Source organism: Manis javanica, chromosome 15 (assembly GCF_040802235.1).
Source record: "Manis javanica isolate MJ-LG chromosome 15, MJ_LKY, whole genome shotgun sequence".
NCBI lineage: Eukaryota > Metazoa > Chordata > Mammalia > Pholidota > Manidae > Manis > Manis javanica.
In genome coordinates, this window is record NC_133170.1 from 41,749,373 (window position 1) to 41,765,530 (window position 16,158).

Sequence of the window (16,158 nt, forward strand, 5' to 3'; positions counted from 1 at the left end):
ATTCCTGTCTTTTTGTGAAAACATACAAAATAGTCAGTTGGGTAAACAGGAAATTGAACTTCCAGGGCTAAAGGTGATCAAAAAGCTATTTTTTTCAGCCTTTTTTAGGACATGGAGTGATGAAGAGAACTGCTCTAGCTGTCACAGCACTTGGACCCAAAATGACCACCATTCCTCCCATCCTTGTTGCAATATGAATTTTCTACATCTCCTGTCCAGAGCTGGGTTTTATTCTTCCCATCCTTTGAATGTGGTCTTGGCTGCAGGACTTGTTTTCAAGGATGGGACATTAGCAAATGTGGCATGAGGAAAGGTTTGAAAAGTGCTGCACGTTCAGCCTTGCCCTTTCTTCCCACCCTTTGAGTCACCACTCGGTGAGGAAACCAGGACTAGCCTCCTGGGAGATGAGAGACTCCTCAGTGGACAGCCAGCACCAGTGGACAGCCCTCCTTGCTCCCAACACAGAGGTGGGGCCATTCTAGTCCCTCCAGCCCCAGTCACCACTCGGCCTTGTGAGAAATAATACAATGGCTCTTGTCACAAGCCCCTAAGTTTCAAGGTGGTTTGTTATGTAGGGAAAGCTAAATGATACAGAGTGCTATGGTCTGAAGGTTTGTGTCCCCCAAAAACTCATGTTGGAATCCTATCCCCCAAAGGTGACGATGGTATTTGGAAGCACGGCCTCTGGGAGGTGATCAGGTCATGGTGGAGCCCTCATACATGGGATTAGTGCCCTTGTAAAAGAAGCATCAAAGGGCTCCCTCACTGCTTCTACCGTGTGCGGGCACAAGAGGAAGTCTGAGACCTGGACGAGGGCCCTCGCCAGGTGACGCTGGCACCTTGATCCAGAACTTCTAGTCCCAGAATTGTAAGAAATGCATTTTGATGCTTGTAAGCCCCCCAATCTGTGTCATTTTGTCGCACTAGCCCTGACAGACTAAAACACAGAGGGAACTTGGATGAGGTCTTTGACTTGTATTCTTAGCGTGTCAAGTCTATCCTGGTGTTGAGGACACCTCTAGCTTAGCATTTACTTGTTGCAGCCACTTGAAAGAGTTTATCAGAAACACTGCAAAGTGAAAAGCAGAGACTTAGACTCACAGAGATCAAATCATGGCTCTGTCATAGTGGAAAATCCTTAATTACGAAGCTTCCTGATGGCCATCTTGGGCCATACATATTAATTCATTGTTCACTAATTCATTTGCTCTTGCATATGTGACTCACATACAGTTCAAAGATGCAAATAATTACGAAGGTAAAACAGAAGTCCACTTCCACTTTTCCCTACCCCTTAATTCCATTTCCCAGAGGAGAATCCTTCTATCAGTTTTCTTTTGTATCCTTACTGAGATGCTGTATGCACTTACATGTGGAGAATGTCTTCTATTTTTCAATATTTATTATTGTAATTAGTTACATACTATCTTGGCTCTTTGCTTTTCTCACCTTACCATGTGTCCTGGAGATCATTGCAAATCATTTCATAAGAGCCTCCCTGGTCTTTTTAATGGCTGTACAGTTTTCCCCTGTATAGTAGTAGCACAGTGCATATAAAAAGTCTCCTAGTGCTGAGCATTACAATTGTTTCCAATTTTGATATTGCAAAAGCATTTCAATATGTTAGACATACATCTCTGAGCAACTGGTAAATTCTTAGAAGTGGAATTGCTGAGGCAAAGGGGTTTGTGTGTCTTTCATATTCTGATATTTTGAAATTGCCAAACTGACATGTATTTTCTCAATGTTTAAGTTCGTGGCTCAAAATGGCCATCAGTATCTTAACTCCTCTAAGCAGATTCTACCGCCTCTGAGAGGGGGCCGGGGCAATGTGCGCTGTCGCCAAGCAGAAGAGAGGGGGTGGGGGTTTGATTGGAAGGAAGGAGGCAGTCGGAGGGGGCCAGAGGCAACAGCCTTTCATCATCTCAGGGAAATAAATTCTAGAAGGCACCGTGAGCAACACAGCGATGGAGAGGCACAGGAGAGGAACAGAATCCGCCTTAGGTAAAGCCAGCACCAGGCAGTGAAGGGACTAATTAGTAAAGTAAAGAGACCAAGACTCACTCTCACATATGGAATCGATCTTTAATTACTTTAAATAGGTTAAAGATTCATTACAAATTACGAGTTTTCTCCCTGGACATCCTCTGATAACAGTAGACGCTTTCCCTTCTCCTCCAAGTTGGACGCCTTCACAGCGGCACGCAGGACATCTCTCACACACCTCAGGGAACTGCCTTCCTCCAAGTGCTGCAGCGCCAGGCAGCCTTACCCATTCTTGCTCTTCTAGTAGGGGTGCGCCTCCTAACAGGTATGGCCTAGCATGTGTACTCTGAGCCCTGGCAGGAGGGCTGCAAGGGGCAGGCGGCTCCATCTCCACCGGGCAGCTGGTCCCCAGGGCAGGATGCGAGAAGTGCAGGCTGATGGCTCATCTCGCCTCGCTTACCTAGGTCTGTCTCCTTCCCATGCACTCACATGACCCTTCACTTCAAAGAGCTAGTTAGCTCTCAGCGCATTCAGCATTTCAGCAGAGGAGCTTCTACAATGGAGGGTGGCTTCTCTGCTTAAACCAGGTATAGAAATGTCCAGTTTGAGAAAGTAAGAACAACTTTTTGTGAATGTACACTCTTCATTCCATCAGAGCTGTCCTGTTGTGATTCTTGTTTTATCCATCCAGAGGAACAAAGAGATGAAAACATTACAGAGAAATTACATATTTTAATTGATGGAAAAAGAGTAATGCAATATAGGACTGTATGATTCAGATGGAGTTGATCCAATGCCCTTTTAAAAGTCAAGACAGCATTTTCACTTGTAAAGACACTTTCCCATTTTGCCACAATATGTCTTCAGGTACTTATCATGGCAACTTTTCCCCCTAAGTCAGGCACAGGACCAGAAACTAGGAGGCAGGACTTAGGTGCTCGGGCAGCCCTGGAACACACTGGAGGCAAACACCAGAAAATGTATAGTACAGTCCTAACCTATGTGCATTTCCTGCCTACAAGTGTATCCATAGGTAGCATGATGACATCAAGTTCAGGATGCCTTGCACAATTTTATGTTCTCCATTTTACAAATGGGATAGAAATAATTCTTTCATATTTTGATGTAGTCTCATTAGAAGAGTCAGAAGTATAATCCAAATTTTCCCATATTAAAAATCATTACATTGGGTGGTTTGGCCTTCAAAATTTAAATCTCACTGAAGGAGACTAAATGACCCAGAAAATGTTTTTCCATTGAAAAACAGGAATTGTGTTCCAAATAAATTCTTTAGTGGAACCTCAGTGTATGTAGGACAGCTGAAGGCTGAACTTACTTAAGTCTGCTTGCATTTCTCCTATTTCTTGCCCTCCCATCTTTCCAAATCTAGATGCCATGAGATGCAGAACTGGACATCACTGGTGGAGCCTGGATGTTTCTGCATCACCTATGCCTACAGGAGCTGGCACCCAGATTCTAAGGGGATGGTGCCCATTGATGTCTGTGAAATTACACAGAACCTGCTGCTCATAGAAACATGAATATGAGATGTTTGAGATGGAAATGTTCAGGATTCATGTTTTAAAAACTTGATCCAAATAAGATCTACATCTTTCAAGTATATGTTCCTTGGCAACATTTAAAAGGGTTTGTGAGGCTTACTTGGGGGAATGTGAGAGTTAATAGAATGGGTGTTGTGATCCACTTCTAGGCAAATATAGCTTTTAGGGTGATGGGGACAAAGGGTCTCCTGATGGATAGGAAGGGGCCATCAGGGAATATTAATAACTCTTTGTTCATCTATTTGAAGAGTTCTTTGATTTGTCTGCTTGGCTGATGTGTCCCCAGAAGCTGACTACTGGGTACTAAATTCAAGGTGTTATCTTCTCATACAAAGGTGTGTGTGTGTGTGTATGTGTGTGTGTGCATGTGTACACACACATGTATGTGACTTGTTGATCAGGTTTATGCTGGAGTTTTGAACTGGCAGATTAAAGGCAAAAATCTAGCTCAAAGATTCTGGCTTACAGAGCTTTTTAAAATGAGTTTGAATATGCTGCCAAGATTTTAAAATCTGGATTTCACATACACATGGATATTTTTGGTCTCTGGAAATGTAGAAGATATAGCAATACAGTAAGCCTATAGTGGTTCTCACCACTGCTTCCCAAAGTGTGGCCCCCAGACCAGCAGTGTGAGCACCACCTGGGAACTCGCCTGAGACTCAGGGGGTGGGCCCAGCAGTCTGTGCTGTAACAGGTCCTCTGGTGACGCTGATTGGTGCTGGTGTCTGAGATCCATGGCTGCTGACCATCATCAGGTGAAGCTTCTGCTTTCCACCTAGGCTATGCTGCTCATTTGTGTAATTATCTGGTCCTTAGGCCCACTTGAGGTTTTTTTTCTCTTTGTATATGGATAAGATCACTTAGAATAAAGGCATGAGATTTTCAAAACTCCATTTATGCACCTGAGGACCCAAAGATCTGAGGTCATGCAGAGAACCTTGTACCATCCTGTGGACATATCTGGTCTGGCTTCCCATCTCCTGTGAGCCATTGCCCATGTGGCAGCATGAGAAATTCAATTAGCATAAACAGATAAGGGCATATTCAAGTCTTGGGAGGAAGAGAGCCCTGGTCGGCGTCCCTAATGCATACAAGTAAAATGGTTAGACAAAGCTTTATTTAATTATATTGCAGGCGGGAAGAGAGTCACAAGAAATCTTGGTATATTTAAGTGTGTGTTTTTTAATGAACTTTTAAGAATGTCTGTATGGTTTCTGCCAGTTTGTCAGACAGCCATCAATTATTTGGTCTCACCCTAAATATAAACAAGCCACCATTTCATTATCAGTGAACATCTACCCGAGTGGACTCCATACGTGGCTCAGCCTTCACCAGGCATGAGTACCATGGAGGGACCCACAGGCCAGCCTTCCATTCACTCACCTAAATGCTATTCTTATTAGATGTGGGTGGTATGACTCTTAGCTCGATCTTAGGTGTTTTGTTCTGTTTTTTAGCTCTTGCAGACCCTAGAGATAATATTTGGCTTCCTGAAATAATTATGAAACTTTATTAGTTAGTACTCATCAAATGTCCATGTCTTCTGTATTTCCCAGCCCTGAGGCAGGTAGGTGGGGTCCTATGGCTAATTCTTACCAGTAGAATATAAATGGAAAAATGTGTCAATTCTAGTCTGAGGCAGTGCAGTGCAGGTACATTTCCTTGTTTTCACTTTTTCTGCCCTGCCAATTTTAGAGAACATGTTCAAGATGATGGAATTGTGAAGTGGAAGCAGCTTCAGTCCCTGATTTGCCATCTGAAAGGGTCCTGTGCAGGAGAATAGCCCGCCCTACTTCAGACTATGGCATAAGCATGAAGTAAGCCTTTGTTGTGTCAGATGTTGCTATGGATAATTTTGCTGCAGATGGCCTGTCCTATCCTGAAGAGCACAAACTGTCGTAACTCTGGTAAGGTAGCTTGGCTGAGGAATGTGCGAGGACTTCATTAAAAGCCAATATGTAAGAAGCAGAAGCTTGGAGTTTACACACCTGCAGAGCAAGCCCTTGAAAGGAGTGGTCAGTGGCCCATTTGACAGTGTCCAGAGGATGAGGATTTTTCTAGACTATAGTTAATATCCAAGAAGATTTGATCTCATGGGCAGGACACAACAACAGGGTTTTCTGGGCAGTGAGGATTCTTAAGATCACATGGGAGCAATTACTGAGAATGCTGAACAACGTACAGAGTCAGCTCGGGTAGATGTTCGCTGATAATGAAAGGGTGGCTTATGTGTGTTTAAGGTGGGACTGATGGCTGTCTGACAAACTGGCAGGTTCAGAGGATTTTGTGGTTTAGAGCAGGACTGCAGGTAATTGCTGAGAGGCTGGGTCAAAGGGCCAAAGCCTCAGAGACTGAAGGCTGAATTGAGGGAACAAGGCCCCAAGAAGGATTGAGGCTAATCACCAAGTTCATGACCCAGGAGAAAAAGCTGGTGGTGGTGGGGATCCTTGGTGACTAAAAAAGAAGCCCTGTTTGGGGTCTGGGTGACTAGGTAGGTGGAAGCACCTTTCCCTGAGATAGGGGATATGGGTTGAGGGGTTCATCTTTGTACCAAGTTTTGGATACATGGGACATTCAACTGTCAGTGGTGGTGCAAACAAGTAGCTGGGAGTGGCTCACAGCCTCCTCGTTATTTCAATTAGCCCTCTGCTGGTTACTCCAATTACATACATAGTTGTAGTCAAAACAGTGTATGTGTTACAAAGGCAGTTTTCATACAATCCCAGCCCTTCCTTTCCTACTGGAGCACTGTGTCTGAACCTCTTGTGTAGACAAGTCCTGGGGTCTCCACTGTCAGGTAGTGATGCCCATTCAGCAGTTATAAATGTGGGTCTGGAAGTCAGGGGAAGATTGGGGAAGGATCTAACACTCTCATCATGGGCCTCACGCAGCAACCTGAGCAGCACCAAGGTCTAAGAACCAGGCTGAGAAAGAAGATACCACTTTACCAAAGGTGATTTAAAAAAAAGAGTTGAGAATGTGTCCAAGAAATCAAGGTAGGAGAGTTCCATGGAAGAAAGAAAGATCATCAACAGTCACTCAACTTATAGGGAAGGCGAGCATAAAAAGTCTGGGTTTGGATTTTCCCATGAAGGGGTCCTTGTCAATATCGGTGGGTATGGAAGGCAGATAGAGGAATGAATAGGAGGTGAGACAGCGGTGATGAACAGAGGTAACTTCTTCAGGGAGACTGGCTATAAAAGGATAGCTATCAATAGCCAGAGGGGAGTTCAGGTTCGCTTCTCTGCCCATAACAGCTCCAAGGAGCTTCTAACGCATGAGTCAGATCACACCACTTCTCTCCTGGGACCTGCCAGGACCCCTCCCTTCTCTCAGCGTCAGAGCTGAAGTCCTCACAAGAGTCTGGGTGGTCTGACATGACCTGCTTCCCCGTGGGCCTGGCTGCCCATGGCTGCCCCTTGCTTATCCTCTCCAGCCACACCTCCTTTCTTCCTGACATGCCACGCATGCTTCTACCTCAGGCCTGGCTCTTCATTTTCTCTGGAACATTCTCCTTCAGACAATCTCTAACTCACTCATCTCCTCAAGTCTTAACTCAAACGTTTTCTCCATGAGTGAAGTCCTGACTGGCCTTTGAAGACTGCCACTTGCCCTCCAGCCTCTGCATTCCTGCTTCCTTCTTATTCTGCTTGACTTTTCTTTTTCCATCACATTTATCATTTAACATATTATGTCTAGTTTGTTGACTGTCCTCTTCTGCTAGAATATAATCTCTTCCAAAGCAGGGATCCTTGGCTACTTTGTTTTACTGATAAACTTCATATACATCAACTGACATCTCTCTGGAAGAGTGCCTGACACAAAAGAGGCCTCCAGTTAATGGTGTTAAATAAATGAAGGCAGTTTTTAAAAATGGAGAGCCTCTATCATATTTATCTGTGAAATCCTCAGAGTGACAACTGATGGAACAAGGTACCCGTTGGGATGAAGTGCTCACACAGAAGAGAGTCAGTTATATCCACGGTGTGGTGGATTCAGGGATAATGTCTCAGCTGATTACAGCACATTGCCAATGAGGTGCAGATTGTAGGTTCTATTCCCAACTGTAGACATTCAGTGTTGTGTTCTTCTGGCCCTGGGCTGCACTGTCATCTCACAAGACCTGGAGCTGGTCACAGGGGATGAGCATGTCATGCTGGATTCTTGTGCATTTGTGGCCCTTTCCGGGGAGGAGGTGGCCACCAGCCTCATTTCAGAAGGCATATTCTAGGATTTTCTTCTCTCACGCTTTTCACTTAGCAGGGCTCCTCCTACAAACGTCTCTTAAGCACAGAAGAGCTTGAGAGGAAGCCTTGCCAAAGAAGGGAGTTCTCACAGCCTGCCTTTCCTGGGCTGGCAAGGCAGCTGAGTGACAAAAGAGGAGAGTCTTTGCCCCTGGAGGTCTGCAAAGCCAGGCTCAGTTTCCTTCTGCATGAGCCCTCCCACCGTGTGTCCGCTGACACAGGCAGGCATGGGGCAACCCTGAGGCTCCACTGAGATAACCTAATAACAGCTTGGCCAGAGGACCCCATCCTTCCCAAGCCCCACAGAGAGACTTGGATGGCAAAGCAACTGCCTGCCCCCAAAACAGCAGTCACTACCACCCCCCACTCAGGATCATCGACAAACTGCCTGCTAGGTTGGCTGATGTGCCTTTTATTTAGCATTCTGTTAATTAGCTAAACACTGCTTTGGTCTATGTGACTGCAGAATATCAAAATGCAGTAGGTGGTTTATAGGAGACAAGTTGCATGAGAATGCTCAGTGCTGTGAGCCACACACACAATACCTACCTTCCGAAGGGCTGGATTTTCCCTCGAGCTATGGGGAGCAAGCTAAAAAGGTTCCGTCCTCTTTACGGCTCTCTCTGACCTGCTCCTCCCTTCCGTGCTGTGTGGTGGGCGTACAACTGTTGCAAGTAGGTGGCACAGCTGTTTGCTTTGACTGCCTCTGTACCTCGGGGATCCCAGCCACACAGTTAACATTGCAGAATGAAAATGGCATTTATGCTTTAATAAACTCACCCTATTTCTTTGTTAGAGGAAAAAGAGGGGGAATTCTGATCCCACCCACCACGTTGTCAGCTACATGTCACTGCTCAGAGCACACTACAGTGGCTAATGTTTTCCAAATTCTCCTTTGCTTTGGAAATGGAAGCCATTAGAAAAATATTGGGATGGTGTGAAGATTTCCCAAACACCTGCCTCCCACCTCTCATGCGCATATGCCTGGTTCTTGCAATGCATGTAGCTTTTTTTTTTGCCGTTTGGTGCATTTTCATTTACAAGCGCATGTATATTTTATAAGTGTTATGTACATACTTCTTGGTGATTTACTTGTAAATTTCCTAAGTGGGAAAGCAACACAAAGGTCGCCAAACTGTGGACGGAATTAAATAGCATTTCCTAATAGAAAATAATAAAGCAGGCACATCAGAAATGTACAGGCAAGGGGGGAAATGCATTTTCAACCAGAAACTTATAGAGTGTTTATAATCAGGGAGATGATCCTTGCATAGAAGGGGTCCGCCCCACTTCTCTGTCAGATAAATCACTGTATGCCCTCAGAGTTGTCATTCTGAAGGCTAAATCTTCCATGCTTCTCTCCTTTCTGTCCTGCCGAAACAACATAGCCCTATGTTCTTGCTGACACACCTGTTTCTCCCTCTTCCTTGCCTGGTAGTATCTAGTCACACATATTTACCTTGGATAACACATTCTACTGATTTGACTTGAAATAGAGTAACTCTGATGGACTTCTCTGCCTGACTCAGAAATCCACTGGCTTTTAATCCCCCATCTGGGAACCTTTGTTAATCGAAGGAAATAGCAACATTGACTTCTTGCTATTGTTGTCATTATTCCATTTTTATTAATTAGTCTGTTTTTATTTAACATTGTGAAGCAAAAAATAACTCAATCTAAGATAATGAAATCCATAGTAGTAAGGAAATGTGGAATTGGAAGGACCCTGAGATCTTACATGTCTAGATAACCTGGAATGACCACTGAAACCTGATAGCCTACAGTCATCATAATGATTGCTATGTTTATTTAATACTCTTGCCTTTAGATTTTAGGATGTTTTGAAATGATGATTGATATGTTTTGGAGTAGATGTTTCTTTCATATTTTTTTCTCAAAACTCATGTTTTGCTATATAAGCAAGAAACATTTCATTCATTCATTTATTATTTTAAATACCTTTATTGAATACTATTCTAGGGGCTGAGGATAATAGCATGAATGAGAATGACACCATGCTGTCATGGAGCTTATGTGTTTTGGGGGGCATCAGACAGTGAAAGTAAATCAGTAAACATGATAATTTCATACTGTCATGGATTCTTATAAAAATAAGACAAGGTTATATGATACTGACTGAGGGGTTGGCTGTGTTCAGTTGGGTGGTCAAGGAACCATGTTTTACTTTATGTGCAACAGGAAGTCATTGGTTGGGGTGGGGTGGACCATGAATAGGGGAAAGGTGCTACCAAGCCTCTACTCCTGGGGGAACTGTAAGGCTGTGGTTCATGAAGGTTGGCTCCCGTGAGTCTACAGGGAAACCCAAAAATGTTTTGAACAGAAGGAAGGCGAATGGATGGCAGGCAGCCCAAATCAAAGATGTTACATTGCTACATGATATATCTGATAAGGGACTGATTTCCAAAACATATAAAGAACTTAAAGAACTCAACACCAAAAAAACCCAAATAATCTGGTTAAAAAAGGACAGAGGACCTGAATAAATATTTTCCAAAGGTGATGTACAGATGGTCAGTGGAGACATGAAAAGATGCTCAACATCAGGGAAATTCAAATCAAAACCACATGAGATATATCACCTTACATCACTCAGAATGGTTAATACCAACAAGATAAGAAATGATAAGTATTGGTGAGAATGTGGGGAAAAGGGAACCGTCTTGCACTGCTAGTGGGAATGTAAATTGGTGCAGACACTATGGAAAGCACTATGGAGGTTCCTCAAAAAATTGAAAATAGAAATACCATATGGCCCAGCAATTCCACTTTTGGGAAAGTACCTGAGGAAAACAAAATCACTAATCCAAAAAGTTAGATGCATTCCTATGTTTATCACAGCATTATCTACTTTAGCCAAAACATGGAAATAACCTAAATGTCCAACAATAGATGAGTGGATAAAAAAGATGTGGCACATATATATATAATGGAATATTACTCAGCAATAGGAGAAAAGGAAATATTGCCATTTGCAACAACATAAATGGACCTAGGGGGTATTATGCTAAATGAAATAAGTCAAACCAAGAAAGATTAATATCATTTATATGTGGCACAAAACAGAACAAACACAAGTGAAACAGACTCATAAACACAGAGAACAAACTGGTGGTTACCATAGAAGAGGAGAGTGGGGAGATGGGTGAAATAGGTGAAGGGGAAACAAATCGGTGAGAATGTTTGGTATCTTGATCTGGGAGATGGTTTCATGAATGTATGCACATGCCCCAATTCATCAAGCTGCATTCTAACCTCAGAAATTGTTACATTGCTAGAATCTTTCCTGAAGAGAAATTTTACAGAATTTTTTACATGAACAAGAATGGTCATAAAAGCATCAGAACATATTCTGTTTATTATCTATGTATCTGTGTATCTTTATATCTATGTATCTATTTATGTATCTGGGTATGTATCTATGCATCTATCTATGTATGTGTGTATCTATCTACCTACCTACTTACCTATCTATGGTCCACCCATCCATCTAGCCATCCATCCTTTCTCACATGTAAAGGCTAGAAAGGGGATGACACTAAAGAGCATTTAACCTGTAGAATTTTTGAAGAAGGTTAGGAGAAGGCAACAACTTTTTCCCAGCAAGGATATATGCAGACCCTGCCTCTAGAGACTTCATCATAAAGATGAGGATTGATGAGGAAGAAGATAATCTTCTTTTATCTACTTAGGTTGAGTTTCCTGCAAAGCAATGTAGAGACAAAGATTGTTTATTGGTTGACACCAGGAACCAGAGGGAGTGCAGGAATAGGGGAAGTAAGGAGAGCCAGTAAATGGTGCATTAATGAATGGGTTGTCATTATGGGCAACTGGGGTCCCTCCGTGTAGGACATATTTTGGAACTGGGTCCCCAAAAGACAAAGTAGTTGGGGTATTTATCCACCAACTTCCATCCCTCATTGGTTGAGGATCTATCCTGGGATTTCTACTTCCTGAGTATTCCAGTCTTCCCAACATTCCAAGGGCTAGAGATTCAGAGAAGGTGGTTTAGAGATACTGGAAGCTGTTGACATATGTGGGTACAGCTGGTGGTATCAGGGGTGAGCTCAAGGACATGGATGGGACACCTATATGGAAATTTAAGGAAATATTATTGCTGGGGATATCCTGGCATAAGTTCCCATTTCATGTCCCTAAGGAAAATTCTACTCATTTAGAGCACCCTCCCCATAGACCCTATGATGTTCCTTAACTTGGTATGGATTTTAATAACTGCTGCAGCAGTTTCCATAGTAACTGTGCCCATGGGCTCTGTATCTGAGGGTCACTGAAACTTGGTGGTTCCTCTAAGGATACCTGTCTTTCTACTCCTCTCTGTCTAAAGATAATGGTCACTTCTTCAGGTTGGAACTTTCCATATAGAGTTGGCTTTCTGGGACATAAGGAAATTCCTGAGAGGGGGAATGTGTAGTGGATGTCTCACTGCACTGCCCAGATCTCCCTTTGGGTGTAGGTACTCATTCCTCAGCTGTTGGGGTATGTGGCTGCTGGTGGCTCACAGCTAAGTCTCTGTACAGGAAACACCCTCAGCCAGAGAGAGTTCCCTCCCTCCAGGTCACACTCCCTCCTGAAGTGGCCTACATCCAAAGGCTGGGCGATGCAAGGGCAAAAAGGCCAGGTTCCCGTACATCAAATAGGGCAACTCTGAGGGGCTACCCTAGCTCAAGCTGCTGGAGGGGCAGGCAAAGGCATCTGCTTCAGTCACATCAAGCTAACCTTCTCCCTCTTCCTTATTTATTTATTTTGGTACCATTTGTATACAATCACATGAGCAACACTGTGGTTACGAGTTTACCCCCATTATCAAGTCCCTCCCACATACCCCATTGCAGTCACTGTCCATCAGCATACTAAGATGCTATAGAGTCACTACTTGTCTTCTCTGTGCTATATAGCTTTATTTGTGCCCCCACCTGCCCATGTTGTGTGTGCTAATCATAATGCCCCTTATTCCCCTTCTCCCTCCCTTCCCACCCATCCTCCCCAGTCCCTTTCCCTTTGGCAACTATTAGTCCATTCTTGGGTTCTGTGAGTCTGCTGCTGTTCTGTTCCTTCAGCTTTTGCTTTGTTCTTAAGCTTCACAGATGAGCTAAATCATTTGATACTTATCTTTCTCTGCCTGGCTTATTTCACTGAGCATAATGCCCTCTAACTCCATCCATGTTGTTGCAAATGGTAGGAATTGTTTTCTTCTTATGGCTGAATAATATTCCATATGTATATGTACCACATCTTCTTTATCCATTCATCTCCTGATGGACACTTAGGTTGCTTCCATTTCTTGGCTATTGTAAATAGGGCTGCAGTAAACATAGGGGTGCATATGTCTTTTTGAAACTGGGCTCCTGCATTCTTAGGGTAAATTCCTAGGAGTGGAATTCCTGGGTCACATGGTATTTCTATTTTTAGTTTTTTGAGGAACCTCCATACTGCTTTCCACAATGGTTGAACTAGTTTACATTCCCACCAGCAGTGTAGGAGGGTTCCCCTTTCTCCACATTCTTGCCAGAATTTGTTGTTCCTAGTCTTTTCTATGTTGGTCATCCTAACTGGTGTGAGGTGATATCGCATGTGGCTTTAATTTGCATTTCCCTGATGACTAGTGATGTGGAGCATCTTTTCATGTGCCTGTTGGCCATCGGAATTTCTTCTCTGGAGAAGTGTCTCTTCATATTCTCTGCCCATTTTTTAATAGGGTTATTTGCTTTTTGGGTGTTGAGGCAAGTGAGTTCTTTATACATTTTGGATGTGAACCCCTTGTTGGATATGTCATTTATTTACAAATACATTTTCCCTACTGTAGGATGCCTCCTTCTCCCTCTTCTTAATTTGCTTCTTTCAGACCCCAAAGATGTTGACACCCCAACTCACTCCAATAAACTTGCACATACATCTCTGTATTAGGCCTGTTTCCTGAGGAACCTGACTAAAGGGTCCAATGAGGGGGCTACCATTTATGTCATCTTATTTGGTCCTTATCTCTTTCCCCCAAAAAAGCTGACAGAATGTAAAAAGGCCCTGTTGACATCCCTGGACACTTGAAGGTCCTTGTGAGTACCGGCTATGTGGGAAGGTCCAAGGTTGACTATTTTGCTATGAGTCCTTGATAGCATCCCTCTAGCAGAAAAGAGTCCTCAGGATGCCCAAGCAGTCACAGTGAACAGATGGCACCTATGGCTCCTGAAGCAAGCCAAGTTCAGAATGGTCTGTCAAGTGTTGAGATGTTTCCCTGAGATTTTTATGACTGTAGAATGTTTGAGGAAGCCAACATTTATCAAGAAATGTAGACAAGGAAGGACAGTCTGCAAAAAGGGGAAGGAAATAAGAAGCCTTTAAGGCTTGGATTTAATATTCTTCGAAACAGAAATGAATGATTTAAAGCTTATTTGTTTATGTTTGTTTACCATTTGGTGCCTAATGTTCCTATGATATAATTTGCATCACAATTTTAGGATTCTATTTTACATACCAATAACATCTTACACTCTCTGTATATAGTATATTTCATCCATACACTATATGTTTATCTTATCTATAGAGGCACACACTCATACTCATGTTTATCTACACAGTGTAGCTAATAATATACACAGACGGAGTGATATGAAGTCACCCCACCTTAATAAATTCTTTGTTATATAAGTAATTTGTTGGAGTATTGATGTGCTCTACAGTGCAAAAATTTCTATAGGCTTTCATATTCTGCCTGTGCAAACTCTCTTCCTACCAAACTCAACCCTGAGTCAGTGGACATTGAAAATCAAGCAACCATAATCATATTCTATGGTAAACATTTAAATTCTGTATCTACAATATCTGAAAAGCATTGATGACTAATTTAACTATCAAATTATAATGTTAAGGAAACTTATGGGAAAACAATTTTCTAAGTGTTCTAAAAATATATTACTGTAGGTTGATAATAGCATAATAAGTTAAAAAGGATATCTGTACTGGCCAACTCTTAAGGCTCACGTGAACTGATACAAACTATACAAGAAAACATTTTATTATATTCAACTTCAAGACACTAAAATCAGGAGCTAGATTTTATAATATCAGATGATTCCAAATTATTTTCCTTTATGAAACTTTGCAAATATGTGACCAGTTCTGAGCTTATGGTTCTTGGGGTTATTTATGCTAAATATTATCTACTGTCCTTGGACATCCATATGACTGTTTATGTTCTCTGTATTTCAGGTACTTGAAGGCTCAAATATTTATTTCCTAGACTCTTTTGCTGCTTGGATTTTGGATGCAATTTAGGTTCTGCCAAATATCAGTACTCATTTGAAAAGTAGAAGTTAGCAAGGAGACCGAGGCCACTTTTCCATGGCAGCTCCATCTGATGTGTGTGTTTCAGCAGCTTGGCTCCACATTCCACGTCTCTGCCAGGTTAGTGGGTAGCACGTAATGGTGGTGGTGGTAGCAGCTTCGACTTCTGGATTACAGCTAAAATGAAAGGACTTCAGTGTAAAAAATCCAAAGATGGCCCATGAATTTTGTCCTTTCAGCCCTTCTAATAAATTTGTGTCAGCATTAAATGTCTTGAGTTGTTTCTCTGTCCTTTACTAAACCCTAATTGATAGGTCGATTCTAAAATTTTGTCTTTGGTCCTGATTTCCTATTTGAGCTATGGCCTACTTGACAATCCATTTGAATATGTAATAGTCATATCAACCTTGAGTCCAAAAGTTAACTCTGATCTTCCCACCAAAAATCTGATCCTCCTATAGCTTTCCCCATATCAGTTATGGAAATGTATAATTCCAGCTGTGCAGGCCAACATCTTTGAAATATTTTTTAATTTCTATTTTTTCATACCTCATATCAATTTATTAAGAAATTTTGTTTCTCTGTCTTCAGAATCTCTTTCTGTTTTCCCCCAAAAAACATGTAAGTTTCATAAAGGTATGGAATTCTGTGTCTTGATCCTTTGGCAGAACAGTGTCAGATACTTAATATTTTTAAAAACATAGCAGATACTTAATATTTTTTAAAACAATAAATAAATGAAGATAGAATAAGATCTGAAACACTTTGGTTACAACATAATAGAAAGCGTCTTTAGCTAAACTTTCTTACAGCTTAATAGAGAACATTTAGGTTTTTAGAGAAGAGACTCCCAATATTTTTAGTGCATTTTCATATTTACATTTATCTTAGTCTTATCTAGAATTTGATTCACTAGCATTTTTGTCTTTGAATGAAGAAATAGGTATGGAATAGCTTATCTTAGGGCTGTTGTGCAGAATATGGATCGATTGTCCTTTTAGTATTGCAGCTTTAACAAAGATCACAGCAATATAGATATCAACATA